Source organism: Ranitomeya imitator, chromosome 2, assembly GCF_032444005.1.
Source record: "Ranitomeya imitator isolate aRanImi1 chromosome 2, aRanImi1.pri, whole genome shotgun sequence".
Taxonomy (NCBI): domain Eukaryota; kingdom Metazoa; phylum Chordata; class Amphibia; order Anura; family Dendrobatidae; genus Ranitomeya; species Ranitomeya imitator.
The window spans coordinates 719201484-719215194 of NC_091283.1; the positions used below are offsets into that span (position 1 = coordinate 719201484).

Genomic DNA, 13711 nt, shown 5'->3' on the forward strand with positions numbered 1-13711 from the left:
ACAGAACAAGGAAATAGGAGAACGCCAGGGATCAGGCCGAGTGCCAGTGCAGTGAGTAAGCAGGTATCCCTGAATGGATGGAGAGTGGCACACCATGCAGGGGTGCTAGCAGTAGTGCTCTATAGGACCTTTTTTTAAAAAAAATATTGAAAAGAAGCTGTTATGGTAAAAGAAACCTTTAAAAAGGACAGGTCAGCAAAACTGATTTTTTTAAATTAAATATTTGCTTACCTAAAAATCTTGTATTAGTAATAATAATAATAAGTCTTCAAAGAAAAGGTAGAATGAATGGCACAAGGTTAACGGCAAAACCAATATGAGAGAGTTATAATCTGTGTAATCACCAACAAATGTCAGTGTTCCACTACTACAGTTTGGTGCTCAACATCATAAAACATGTGATATGGCAGAATGAAATAGACAAAAGTGATGCGGCACTCACCCATTTGGTGCAAAATCCAAGTCCTTTAATTAAACTTCAAAAAAATTAAGAACGTTGTGAAGGAACGGCAGGTGAATACGAGTTTGTGGGGAGAGGAGAACGGATGACGGCCATTTCGCGCGATGAGCGCTTCCAACGGTCCAGGTGAGTGATTAAAATGATGTAATTTTCTTTATAGGGGATATCGACTATCAAACATTCTAAAAAACATCTTAAATTGTGCAAAACATACAATACAAAAAAATAAATACACAATCACCTCATTATTGCAGCATAATGTATATGAAAAATACAAAAAGACTGATAGATCCAATCTATCATTTAATCCGATTGGACCTTGCGCGTTTGCTTTAATTATCCACCTGGCTTCATGCTTTAAGAATAATTTATTATTATTACCTCCCTGCGTAGGATATTTAACTATTTCCAGACCAGCAAACATTGTAATGGTAACATCAATCAGGGGTGGGCACAGTGGTTAAGCACAGGAGTGAGGATAATAGGGTCATTGGTGCCCTGAAAATTTACTGGCTCTGCTTGAATGGCAAGCCAGTGCGTGCCGCCCCTTTATTGCTGTCTGTCCTGGTGCTGTATGTCAGACAGCCCGGGATATCGCAGTACTTGTGAATCCCAATGTACTAGCACTCCACCTGACGCCTACTGTGATTGTTTAATCCTGTGATTTGAATAAAAGCTGTGGCCATTTTGACAACCAAAATAATGTGTTTTGTGTATTTATTTTAGTACCTAGGTTTACAGTAGTTATGGTGGTTTTAAGAAGGAGTGGGGTCCATCCCATATCCAAAAGTCATGCTTGAAGTGCCCGCACTGAGAAGGGCATGGGCTCAGTAGTAATTCTATTTGTACATTCACTCTCACCATGTATGCCACAGACTTACTATTGGGCTGTTCACTACTCTCTCTGCCTCACAGGAGCTGCAAAAGGCACAACTGTATGGAAAAACACTCAGGCCCAGCAGATTTCTCAGACTTCATTTCATAGACTTTTTATGTTCCTTTCTCTAATCCACTTTTTTTTACTTAAAAATATCCATTTAGCCAGTGCAGCCCCTCTGCATTGTTCTTTTTAAGGAAGCCATACGGGTGACTAGAGATGGAGAAATTCTTTTCTTTTACAATTTGAGCTCATGCAGACATCTGTGGATCTAGGTCCAATCATGGACCACAATGCATGGACTGGCCATATGTCTCTGACCTGAGCGTAACTGCTTTATAGAAATTATGAAACTGTCATGTTCCAGATGGGAGACCCACGGCCCATCCATGAACTACAGTGCGTGATCGGACCGAGATCCATAGACATCTATATGAGCCCTTACTCTGAAACTTATCTTTCTTCAAAAGCTGTCATTTCTGAAGCACAATAACCTTATTCCCTGTTGATTGCGAGAGGTATTACTCTGTCTTGATCGATATCTCATTTTTGGTTCTCCTGTCCAAGAATTAAAGGTTTATTGAAGTATGGTAACACAGGGTATGTTCATACAGTTTTTTATTAGGTGGATTTTGGAGCAGATTATGTTTCAAAATTCAGATACAAATCAGATTCAAATACTTTTTTAATAAGCTTCCTATTAATCTCAATATCACCAATAAAATCTCCAGCAAAATTCTAATGTAGCATGTAAATTTTGCTGTAGATTAGCTGAAGGAAAAAATCTGCACTAAATCCACTAAATATTCTATGTATGAACTTACTCTTACTGTATGTTCACTTGGTCGTGTTTGTTGCCGATATTCTTAGCAGATTTGATTAAGAGAATCTGCAGCACATACTGCAATACCAGCTTAATATATAAGACTAGATGGTAGCCCGATTCTAACAAATCGGGTATTCTAGAATATGTATGTAGTTTATTTATGAAGATTTTAGAATAATACATTGAATACACAGGACTGCGCCTGTCGCTGATTGTTTGCGTCCGCCCACGTAGTTTATAGCACAGCCACGTAGTATATAACAGCCCACGTAGTAAATGGCACAGCCACGTAGTATATTGCACAGCCAAGTAGTATATTGCACAGCCACGTAGTATATAGCAGAGCCACGTAGTATATAGCACAGCCCATGGAGTATATAGCACAGCCCATGGAGTATATAGCACAGCCCATGGAGTATATAGCACAGCCACGTAGTATATAACACAGCCCATGGAGTATATAGAACAGCCACATAGTATATAGCACAGCCCACAGAGTGTATAACAGCCCACATAGCATATAACACAGCCACGTAGTTTATATCAGCCCACATAGCATATAACACAGCTCACGTAGTATATAACAGCCCACACATGCAGTATATAACACAGCCCACGTAGTGTATAACACAGGCCACGTAGTGTATAACACAGGCCATATAGTGTATAATACAGCCCACATAGTGTATTTCACAGCCCACGTAGTATATAGCACAGCCACATAGCATATTGCACAGCCACGTAGCATATTGCACATCCCACATAGTATATTGCACAGCCCACGCAGTATATTGCACAGCCCACATAGTATATAGCAATGTGGGCATTATATCCCCGTTAAAAAAAGAATTAAAATAAAAAATAGTTATATACTCACTTTCCGTTGGCCCCCGGATCCAGGCGAAGCGTTTACCGATGCTCCTCGCGCGCTCCGGTCTCAAAAGTGCATTGCGATCTTGCGAGATGATGACGTAGGGGTCTCGTGAAACCACTACGTCATCATCTCACGAGATCCCAATGCATGGAGCGGTCACCGGAGCGTCGCGAGGAGCGGAAAAGGCCTGTTCTGGATCCGAGGGGCTGGCGGACTGTGAGTATATAACAAATTTTTATTTTTTTTAACATTAAATCTTTTTACTATTGATGCTGCATAGGCAGCATCAATAGTAAAAAGGTGGTCACACAGGGTTAATAGCAGCATTAACAGAGTGTGTTACACCGCGGCATAACGTGGTCCGTTAGCGCTGCCATTAACCCTGTGTGAGCGCTGACTGGAGGGGAGTATGGAGCCGGCACTGACTGCGGGGAGTAAGGAGTGGCCATTTTGACGCCGGACTGTGTCCGTCGCTGATTGGTCGAGGCTGTTTTGCCGCGACCAATCAGCGACTTTGGATTTCTGTTACAGACAGACAGAAAGACAGGCAGACAGAAAGACGGAAGTGACCCTTAGACAGTTATATAGTAGATTTCAACAAATCTCTTGCACATGTTGCTGAAAGTTTTTGTACAGAAATTATGAAGAATTAATTGAGAATATCAACTATATTCCACTGGAAAGGGTAAAGTCATTAGCAAATCCGCACCAGAATCTGCAGGTAACACATGCATTCTCTCGCTATTAGGCTATGTGCCCACGTTGCGGATTCATGTACGGATTTTTCCACTCAGATTTTGAAACATCCGCAGGTAAAACGCCCTGCGTTTTACCTGAGGATTACCCACCGATTTCCAGCGGATTTCCAGCGTTTTTTTGTGTGGATTTCACCTGCGTTTTAACACCTGCGGATTCCTATTGAGGAGCAGGTGTAAAATGCTGCAGAATCCGCACAAAGAATTGACATACTGCAGAAAATAAACCGCAGCGTTTCCACACGATATTTTCCGCAGCAGGTGCACTGCGGATTTTGTTTTCCATAGGTTATCATGCTGCTGTAAACCGGAGGGAAAACTGCTGCGAATCCGCAGCATCCAATCCGCTGCGGATCCGCAGGCAAATCCGCAACGTGTGCACATACCCTTAGAAGATTACAAGTCAACATTTCTATCAAGGAGACCAAGGTCATCATTCCAAGCCAAGGAGCTTTAGGTGAGCAGATAAGTTGATCACATCAAATCATTTTTAAGTGTTTAAAAAAATCATGATTTCAATTGTCCAACAATTTTTATTGCAGTTAGTAATGGGGACATAGTGTGCGATGTTGGTAGAAATATATAAGTAAATAACCAGATTATATTATTTAATTATTAAAGATAATAAATTGGATAAATTCCATAAATGACGTCATCTGGCCAGGTCTTCACTTAAACTTGATTCCAGATTTCAGTTGATCAACTGCCTTTTCTCCTGCATCTTTAGCAGCTTGGCATCCTTTATCTACAGCTGGTATAAAAAGGAGCAAAAATGATTAGCATATGCATAAGACCTATTATAGTAAAAATTAGGTGTTGTTTTCACATTTGCTTTGCTGGAATGACATTAATTGCATACTTATGCTATTTGTTTTTACTTTTGGATTATATCTGTATAGTTGATATACAGTGGGTACATTGTACATTTGGTTATACTGAAGGATTCTCCCAATTTATGTGATTGCTCAATATTCATGTGTACATAAATATATCTGCACAACTTATCTTGATGCCTGGGAATGATCAATCAAGAAAACCACATATTCCATCAAACCTGGTAAAAGATTAATAATTTCCCTATTAGGCTGCCAGTGTGGTTGTCTTCTAAACATGCTGCTGAAAATTCTGAATTTGCAAGCATTACAACTTTTATAGAGCAGCTTGTAAGACATAAAATATCCATGCCTAACTAATTTTGTAGACATGGAAAAATGTCAAACCCTGTAATCACAACCATTTCTTTTATTTAGCTGATTGGATTTCACTGTTCCATAGAATTAAATAACATAACAACATAAATCTTTTATTAGGCATCAAGTAAAACTTGGATGAAGTCATGAGAGGAGCTACCTCCTTTATGGTCCAGATTTAAGGCACCCATACAGATTAGACGAGAGTCTGCCAAACCCATCTGCAGGCTCAACTGACAGTCTAATACTGTCCCCCAACAGATCGTTTTGGGGGAGACAAAAATCTGGTGTGTTCTATTTTGGGCTGCTGATAATTTTGTTCTAGGTGAGGTAAGCTGCTGACAGGAAAGTTTGGCAGTGGCTTTATTGTAGAAAACACAAGAGCTCTCAGCAAATGCTCTTCAATTTAAGAAAGAGTCAGTAGGAATTGCTGCCAGCTGAATGATTAGCTGACCTTTTGTTCAGCCGATAGTTATATAGTGTATGAGGCCCTCTAATGTGACCCAGCATTTATTTGGCTATTGTGTTAAAATACATAGGCATGTTTAATAAAAAATGGTGTATTCTACACAAGTATTGAAGAACTGTGTGCTGCTGGTCCAAGATGCTCTAAATTCATTAGGAGGCATGTGTCTTTTAGTGATGTGGCACATCTTTCAGATGGTGTGTGCTACTATAAGGAATATACATCAGTTGATATCTTGATTACATTTCTGTCAGAATTTGTAGACAGTGCTCAGCTATGTTCCCTTTAGGCTAAGGTCTACTCACTTTTCAATAAGTTGTTGGAGTTGGCTGTGACTTGTTATTATTGGGCCCTGTTCACTGCTCCACTCATTGGCTCAATTCACTATTCTACCACTGAACCCTGCTCACTACTCCAGTACTGAGCCCTGTTCACTGCTCCAATATTGTGTTTAAGTCACTGTTCTACCACTGAACCCTGTTCACTACTCCAGTACTGAGCCCTGTTCACTGCTCCAGTACTGAGCCGTGTTCACTGCTATGGTACATTGGGCCCTGTTTATTGCTCTGGTATTGTGCCCTAGTCACTGCTCTATCATTGGGCCATTTTCATTGTTCTACCATTGGACCCTTTTCCCTTCTCAATCATTGGACCCAGTACTTTGCTTTGCCATTAGACCCTGTTCACTGCAGTACTATTGGGACCCCTTCACTGCTCCACTATTAGGCTGAAATCACTGCTTTACCTTTGGGTTCTGTTCCCTGCTCTACTATTGGGCCCAACTCACTGCTCTACCATTGAGTGCTGTTTCCTGTTTTACCATTGGGCCCAGTTCACTGCTCCACTATTTGACCCAATTCTCTGCTCTACCCTTTGGCCCTGTTCTTTACTATTGGGCCAATTCACTGCTCTTCCATTGGGCTCAGTTCACTCTTCTATGATTGGGCCCTGTTCACTGCTCTACGATTGGCCCAATTCAGTGCCCTATTATTGGGCTCAACATCATTTTTCAAAAAGCTACCGTGGTTTATAGATTCAGAGTTTACTTACCTTCTTGAGCAATTTTTTGACCTTCTTCTACACACTGGTTGGCAGTGTCCTGGACAGCTTCTTTTCCTTGTTTTACTGTAATATAAGTGGCCAGCATTACAGTATGCCCATTTAATTTACATAGTTTGTATTTCTGTTGGCTGCAGATAGCTGGGGCACGTAATTATTCCTACATCACATTCAGTAGCTGGGGCATGTTTGCACTGTGTAAGATGATGCACTGATTACACAGACTTTTATTATTGCAGCATATTTAATATCCAATACTATTTTATTGTTTCATTTCTATAGCCAGCCTAAGGTGAAAAGACAAAAAGTAACCAACATCATACATAATTGAACATCAGTTTTGATCAACAGTGCTTCTTTGTGAAGCCGGTTTGTCCCAGAGAAGCATGTGTAAGTGAGTGCACGGGTTCAGTATTCACAGACAGAACAATGCTGGGTGTGGTGCCTGGGACAGCATTTTGTGCATACGTAATATGGGTGGAAAGATCACGAGCTACAAAACCCATTCATCCAGATAGAGGTGTGGTTCCACTTGATGTAAAAAAACATCGCTCAAAATGAGAAAATCTAAATCCTCAGGGTACACCCTGGAACAAACTATTTTCTGCAGCACAAACACAAAGAATTTAGTGTCATGAAGGTCCATTGAGCTTATACTATAGCTTCAGCATCTATAATGTCAAAAGCATCTAATATTATACACCTAGCACTCCAGATACCTCAGTCATAACAGTTGTGGATGGACGGTCCTAAGGAATATGCAAACTGAATTTAAACATTCATAGTATGAAAAAACTAGCCGCTGCATACTAATAGGCTTAGGTTGGATACATACATGCAGTTTTTTGTGAGTTTTCATTAAGTTTTTAACCAGAAACAGTAGTGAATACAAAATTAAGAATTATCAGTATTACTGTTTCTTTTTGTTCTGTGTTTTGCATCTCCCCTTTTCTTTCCCATATCAGTTTTCATTTCTGATCAAGTCCAACTGACACGAATATAGGTGTCATTACTATAGAACACCTGTACAAGGGCGTATATATCATTGGGGCAAAGAGGGATCAAGAGGTAAGGGACCACTTTCACCTCAAAAGCAGCAAGCAGCTCCACTCTTGGACACATAAACAGTTGCATTATGATGAAGAATTGGACTGAAAAGGGCTCATATCAAGCTCTTGTTTAGGGGCCCTGCTCAAGCCCAGGTAGTTATTGGTGACTTATAAAGGACCTTCTTATAACCCAAAAATAGGGTAATATAAAGTTATGGTGATGGTTTGGAAAAGGCCGCCTATCTTACAGTTTTTTCTAGCCTTTGTTCATTTTATAGGTGTTGTCTGGGCAAAATGAAGTGTTCCCTAGAGGGTTGGTATGTTAAAAAACAACAAAGGAAGTTATACTCACCTTAAAGAACTTAAGGTACCGTCACACTCAGCAACTTTGCAATGAGAACGACAACGATACGTGACGTTGCAGCGTCCTGAATAGCGATCTCGTTGTGTTTGACACGCAGCAGCGATCTGGATCCCGTTGTGCCATCACTGGTTGGAGCTAGAAGTCCAGAACTTTATTTCGTCGTCAGGTCAGCGTGTATCGTCATGTTTGACATCAAAAGCAACGATGCCAGCAACGTTTTACATGGAGCTAACAACTAGCGAGAACGATAAGTGAGTCGCCGTTACGTCACTGGATCGCTCCTGCATCGTTCTGGAGTTGCTGTGTTTGACGTCTCTACAGCGACCTAAACAGCGACGCTCCAGTGATCGGCTCGTTGTCTATATCACTGCAGCATCGCTGAGTGTGACGGTACCTTTACAAGGTTCCAGCTCTGGCTGCTTCAAGGTCTGCTTTAACACCCACAGGAAGTTGTTACTCTTCAAAGCAGCTGCTGGACCACTGGGACCTGTGATTCGCCAATGACATGTTGTGGAAGTCAACTGAATGCAGTGAACAGTGGCTTTGAATGTTGATGACTTCCTGATGGCAGAAAGAAAAAGGGAATATCCAGCACGTCCATCCAGTGTAAGTAAAATATCCAAAATTTATTGAAGCATTTTAAAAAACAATATTAAAAAAGAGAGAGAGAGACTCTCTCTCTCTTTTTTAATATTGTTTTTTAAAATGCTTCAATAAATTTTGGATATTTTACTTACACTGGATGGACGTGCTGGATATTCCCTTTTTCTTTCTTCCACTTCAGCTGAAATCACCAGCAGGTACGGCACCCACCAGCTACATTCATTTGCAACGGTTTACAGATGCACATCTCGGCGTGTCAAGCTCCTAACCTTCCCTCTCCCCACTCCTCTTTTCTTGACTTCCTGATGGCATAAACGCAGACCATGGAGCAGCCATCGTTGGGTCCTGGTAGGTGCCAGGAGGTGAGTATGGCATCCTTTCTTGTTTTTCAACATAGAAAGCTATTGGGAAAATCTTCATTTTGTCCAGACAATACCTTTAAAGGGAATCTATCACCACATTTGACTTATCTAAAGTATAATTATGGGCATACAGGTTATGGAATGTTGAGTTGAAAAAATGCCTACCTGTGTGTCTTATATCATGCCTTGTTTTTCAGAAATCAACTTTTATCACTTTGTATAAATGACCTCTTCGAGGCAATGAGGAGGATGCTGCCACTAAGATAACTCTGATTTCAGTTATTATAGTATCGGCTGACACAAGGTGAGGTTTTAACACTAGAGATGGGATCTTCCCGACTGGGTACACCTTGTCATGTTGGGATAGCATTTTTATCAAAATAGTGTTATCTAAGTGCCCTACATTATTAACACGTACTATTTCGATTTACTTATTTACTTACTACTGAAATCATGCTCATTTGGTGTTTTTCTTGGGTTTTGTTTACGAAATGGCCACGGTGTGAACATTCTCCTACACAGTGCATGTATACGAACTCATGCTCTGGTTCATTTCTTTACTTTTGGTGTTATAAATAATGTAAACACATTGAAGCACATGTGTAGATATAAAAACATTCATGTTATCTGTGGCTTTGGAATATTCATGCCTTTAGCACACATGTAATCTGTCTTTTCATAAATGTATAATGCACTTAAAAATGGAAGAATGCAGCAGTAAGGCTTTTAAATGGGGGTTATGTCTATTCCATATACACTGGCTACACACGTAGGAAAGCTCTTGGTTCCTTCATCTGTCATCTTCTCATTTGACTGAAGAAAGGGGGGCAAGCTGCTGCTAGACTATTGTGACCGGTATATTAAATAATAGTAATTGCCAGTAATTTCTTACTTATTAGTGTAAGATATTAATATCTATGCACATTAGACTTATTGTTGCATTTCGTTCATTTTGAAAATGAAGCTGACAAGTGTCCTAATCTAATGTGTACAGACAGATTTCCACTCACTTGATATAACTCATTGTGATAGTAAACGTCCAATTATCACTGCATCAGATAGCATATCAGGAAGAAGAAGCTATCCATACATGTGCATGACTTTATCATTAAATATACCAACTTCAATATCTGTGCAAAACATTTGATGATCATTTTTAACCAGTCTGTAGTGAGAATCGCTAAAAATTGTTCAAAACATTTTAACACTTTCTAAATTAAAATGTTATCATTTCAAAAATACTGTAACTGAGGCACTTTCTTCTATAAAGTCTGGGGATGCAGCTGCTGTTAGATAAGTAAACTTTGCTTACCTATGTCACTTGTATTTAAATCAACTCCAACACCCTTTTTTAGGAAAGACATCTTAAAGTCTGAATTGCTTGAATGTGATACAGCAGGACGAAGCGGAAAATAAACCAGACTCTTTAGCAGATCAATCAGTGATGTGTTTTTATGTGAAGACCAATGCCCCACCTTGTGCCTTTAGGCAGAACATCCCGATTGGTCATGATGATGTGAACAGACCATGGCATGTGTATGGTTGTCATAATTAGAAAATCAACAAGTGGCGGAATAATTTTTGAGCAGCATTGTTTTCTATTCCCTGCAGGCTGGGCAGACGGTTCATACTGGAAAATTCCACCCAGCTAGATAAAGGCTTGCTTCTGGCAAAATTACATTTTCTGTGTTTATCTGGTTTCAGCAGAGGCTGGATGTTTTGACATTTCCCGTCCTTTAGTCATTTTGCTTCTTTATTTCCTTTTTTTTTTTTGTATTTTACATTTAATGTTAAAAGGCTGTAGGCATTTTACAATAGAATCGAGTCTATACAAACAGGAGGGTCTACACAGTCCATGTGAAGTCGAGGAGCTAGAATCTATGGATTGAATATGAATATGTGGATGTCATATACAATAAAACCAATGTTGGTGGGATTAACAATAAAAAGGATCACGGGTGACTTCAAGGAACACAGTAACAAAATTTTAAATAAAATAAAAAATATAGCTGCACTCAGCTGTAGTATTTTCTGCATGATCCTGAAACAGTCAGTCTTGTAAAAATCCTACAGTGAACACAGGGGTAAATCTTCTACTCATCATCTGATGCTCCACCTACTAGCAAGTCCTACTGCAGACAGTTGTCTAACAGCCAGGCACCGAGCAGTGAGGAAGAATATGGAGGACATTAATCCTCGATTGTGAAGGAAATAAGGATGCTACTGTTGTCTGCTTTAAAGAATTTATTTTTAACTGTGTTTCTAATTTATAAATATAGAATTTGCTAATATATCTGCGTTTCCAAAGGTTCCCATTCTTCAGCAGTGGTATTGGCATCACCAATTATGGCTTGCCCTTCACACTAGGGAGAATTCCCTGTATTGGAAGTGCTGTGTGTGAAAGGGGGTCACTAACTGGCTTATTTCAATAGCTAAGCTTGCCACTTTCCCTGTCTATGCATCGGCCATGACAGAGAAACTGGCTAGCTCAGCTATGGAAATGAGCCAGTCAGTCAGCTCCCTTCATATGCAGGACTACAGATGTGATGACACAGGAAATACTCTGCAGTGACAAGCATAAGTCAATACACAAACTATTGAGTACACATTGAATTCAGGACAGCTGATGATTTAATATGAAAGTTTGCTTGCCTTTGCCATTTACAGTATTTTGCGCTTCTACCTCAGACTAGGAAACTTGATACAGCTTTAATATTAAACAATAGGGTGTTCCTGACATTGATACCAGGATATATAAAGAATAAAAGCTTTAGAAATGCCAAATGTGATTCTTTTTCTTCCATTCAGGAAATATGAGCTTCCAAAATAGCCTTTAGGTTCAAACCTTTTAGCACAGTAATATAGTTCCCTTTTAATTTTGACAGATTTTTTTGCATCTCTGCTATTGTGAAAAATGGCTATCCTACTGATTAGCATCAGATAGTTATCCACCTTCATTGATGCATTAGAATTTTTTTATTTTGCATTTTACTTAGAAAACCATGGGCAGCACGGTGGCGCAGTGGTTAGCACTGCAGCACTGGGGTCCTGGGTTCTAATCCACCCAGGTCAACATCTGCAAAGAGTTTGTATATTCTCTCCGTGTTTGCGTGGGTTTCCTCCTGGTTCTCCGGTTTCCTCCCACATTCCAAAGACATACTGATAGGGATTCTAGTTTGTGAGCCCCATCGGGGACAGTGATGATAATGGGGTGCACATAGTCCTACACTGGTGGTCCTGGAGATATATACCCTATCTGATTATATGTAAGTAATATTGGATCATACATTTACTAAGCCTGTTCCCTTCTCATGGAAGGAGACCTCGCTGGGCACATACTATAAACCATACTTTAAATTTAATGGCACATTGCACTTTTTGACTTATTTAGTGCACACTTTATATGCCTACAGCACTTTATTACTAGCACGCAGCACCTTTTATATGTATCAAAGTACATGATTTATATCACGTTATTTGTGAGGTAACTGGTACCTCTATTAATTTGATAAACACTTTTATATTATATTTTTTCCCCTATTTTTATCCATATATTTTTATACACTTTCGTACACCTTATTACTTAGTCATTTTTTCAACATTAGTGTTTTTTTGTGCTTTCCCTTACATATATATTTTTGGTTTTTAGTTATACATATTTTATTATATATTTTTTCTTTCCATTTATGATCCATTTTTTATACTATATATATATTTTTTTACTTACTAATCCATTGTGGGGTGTCCAGTTATCATTTTTTATTATAATATATATTGTTTGACCAGCCTTGTATGAACCATTTGGTATATGTCCTTTGACATGTGCACGCAAAAAAAGTGTATTTTATGAGTATACATATACATTATTTTAGCATATATATAATAATATATTTTTTGGTTGCTGTTTGTTACACATAAATAAAAGTGATGTATTCTACATACTCCCTGATATCCGTTTTTCTTTTCTGGCTTGATCCATATTCGGTGTATGCTTGTTTCCCCATTCCTGTAGTGGTTCCACTACTCTCTTTTTGATACAGGTGGTAGATTGGTTTACTGTTCCTTATTCCATTTGGGTATAGATCACTAGAATTTTTATATTGTATTGGTAATACCTGATCCTACTACTGTGTCTACTTTTAATACCCTTTTAATTTTTACAGATTTTTTTTGGCATCTTTACTATTGTGAAAAATGGCTATCCTATTGATTAGCATTAGATAGTTATCCACCTTCATTGATGCATCAGATTTTTTTTATTTTGCATTTTACTTAGAAAACCGTGGGCAGCACGGTGGTACAGTGGTTAGCACTGCAGCCTTGATTCTAGATTGTGAGCCCCATCGGGGACAGCGATGATAATGTGTGCAAAACTGTAAAGCGCTGCGGAATATGTTAGCGCTATATAAAAATAAAGATTATTATTATTATCATTTGTTAAGTTTATCATAAAATAAACCTTAAAGCACCACTCCAGAGGTTTTTTTTTTATTGCACGGCTGGAGTGGTGCTTTAAAAGAAAGTCAACTGTCCCCTGTCTCAAACTCACCTGTCATCGCCTCATTTCTTTTTCAGTGTTGATTTGGTCTGCCTCCGGTGAAAAATGACCTGCTGGCATGCTCCAGCATCCGCTGGATCGCATCGGAAGTCACTTTTCAATATAAGTCTATGAGAGCCTTGTTTTTGCATTGAGAGCTTGTGGTGTAGCTTATACCTTCTGGCCAGTCAGAAGCTCCTGTCACAAGATGGTGCTGCAGGCCTGGAGCGATGTTTGTAAGTGGTGAAGCTGCCGGAAGGTTAGTATATGACTAGGGGCTTACATTTAA

General features: G+C 39.3%; 1 long non-coding RNA gene across 1 annotated transcript; it reads right to left on the minus strand.

The window, feature by feature from the left end:
- Nucleotides 1-4305: 4305 nt before the first annotated feature.
- On the minus strand, nt 4306-10336 carry LOC138665568 (uncharacterized). Its single transcript, XR_011318488.1, has 3 exons — nt 10198-10336; nt 6499-6573; nt 4306-4543 (listed from the first exon to the last, which is right to left on the minus strand). It is a non-coding gene; the product is annotated as an uncharacterized lncRNA (long non-coding RNA).
- Nucleotides 10337-13711: the final 3375 nt, after the last annotated feature.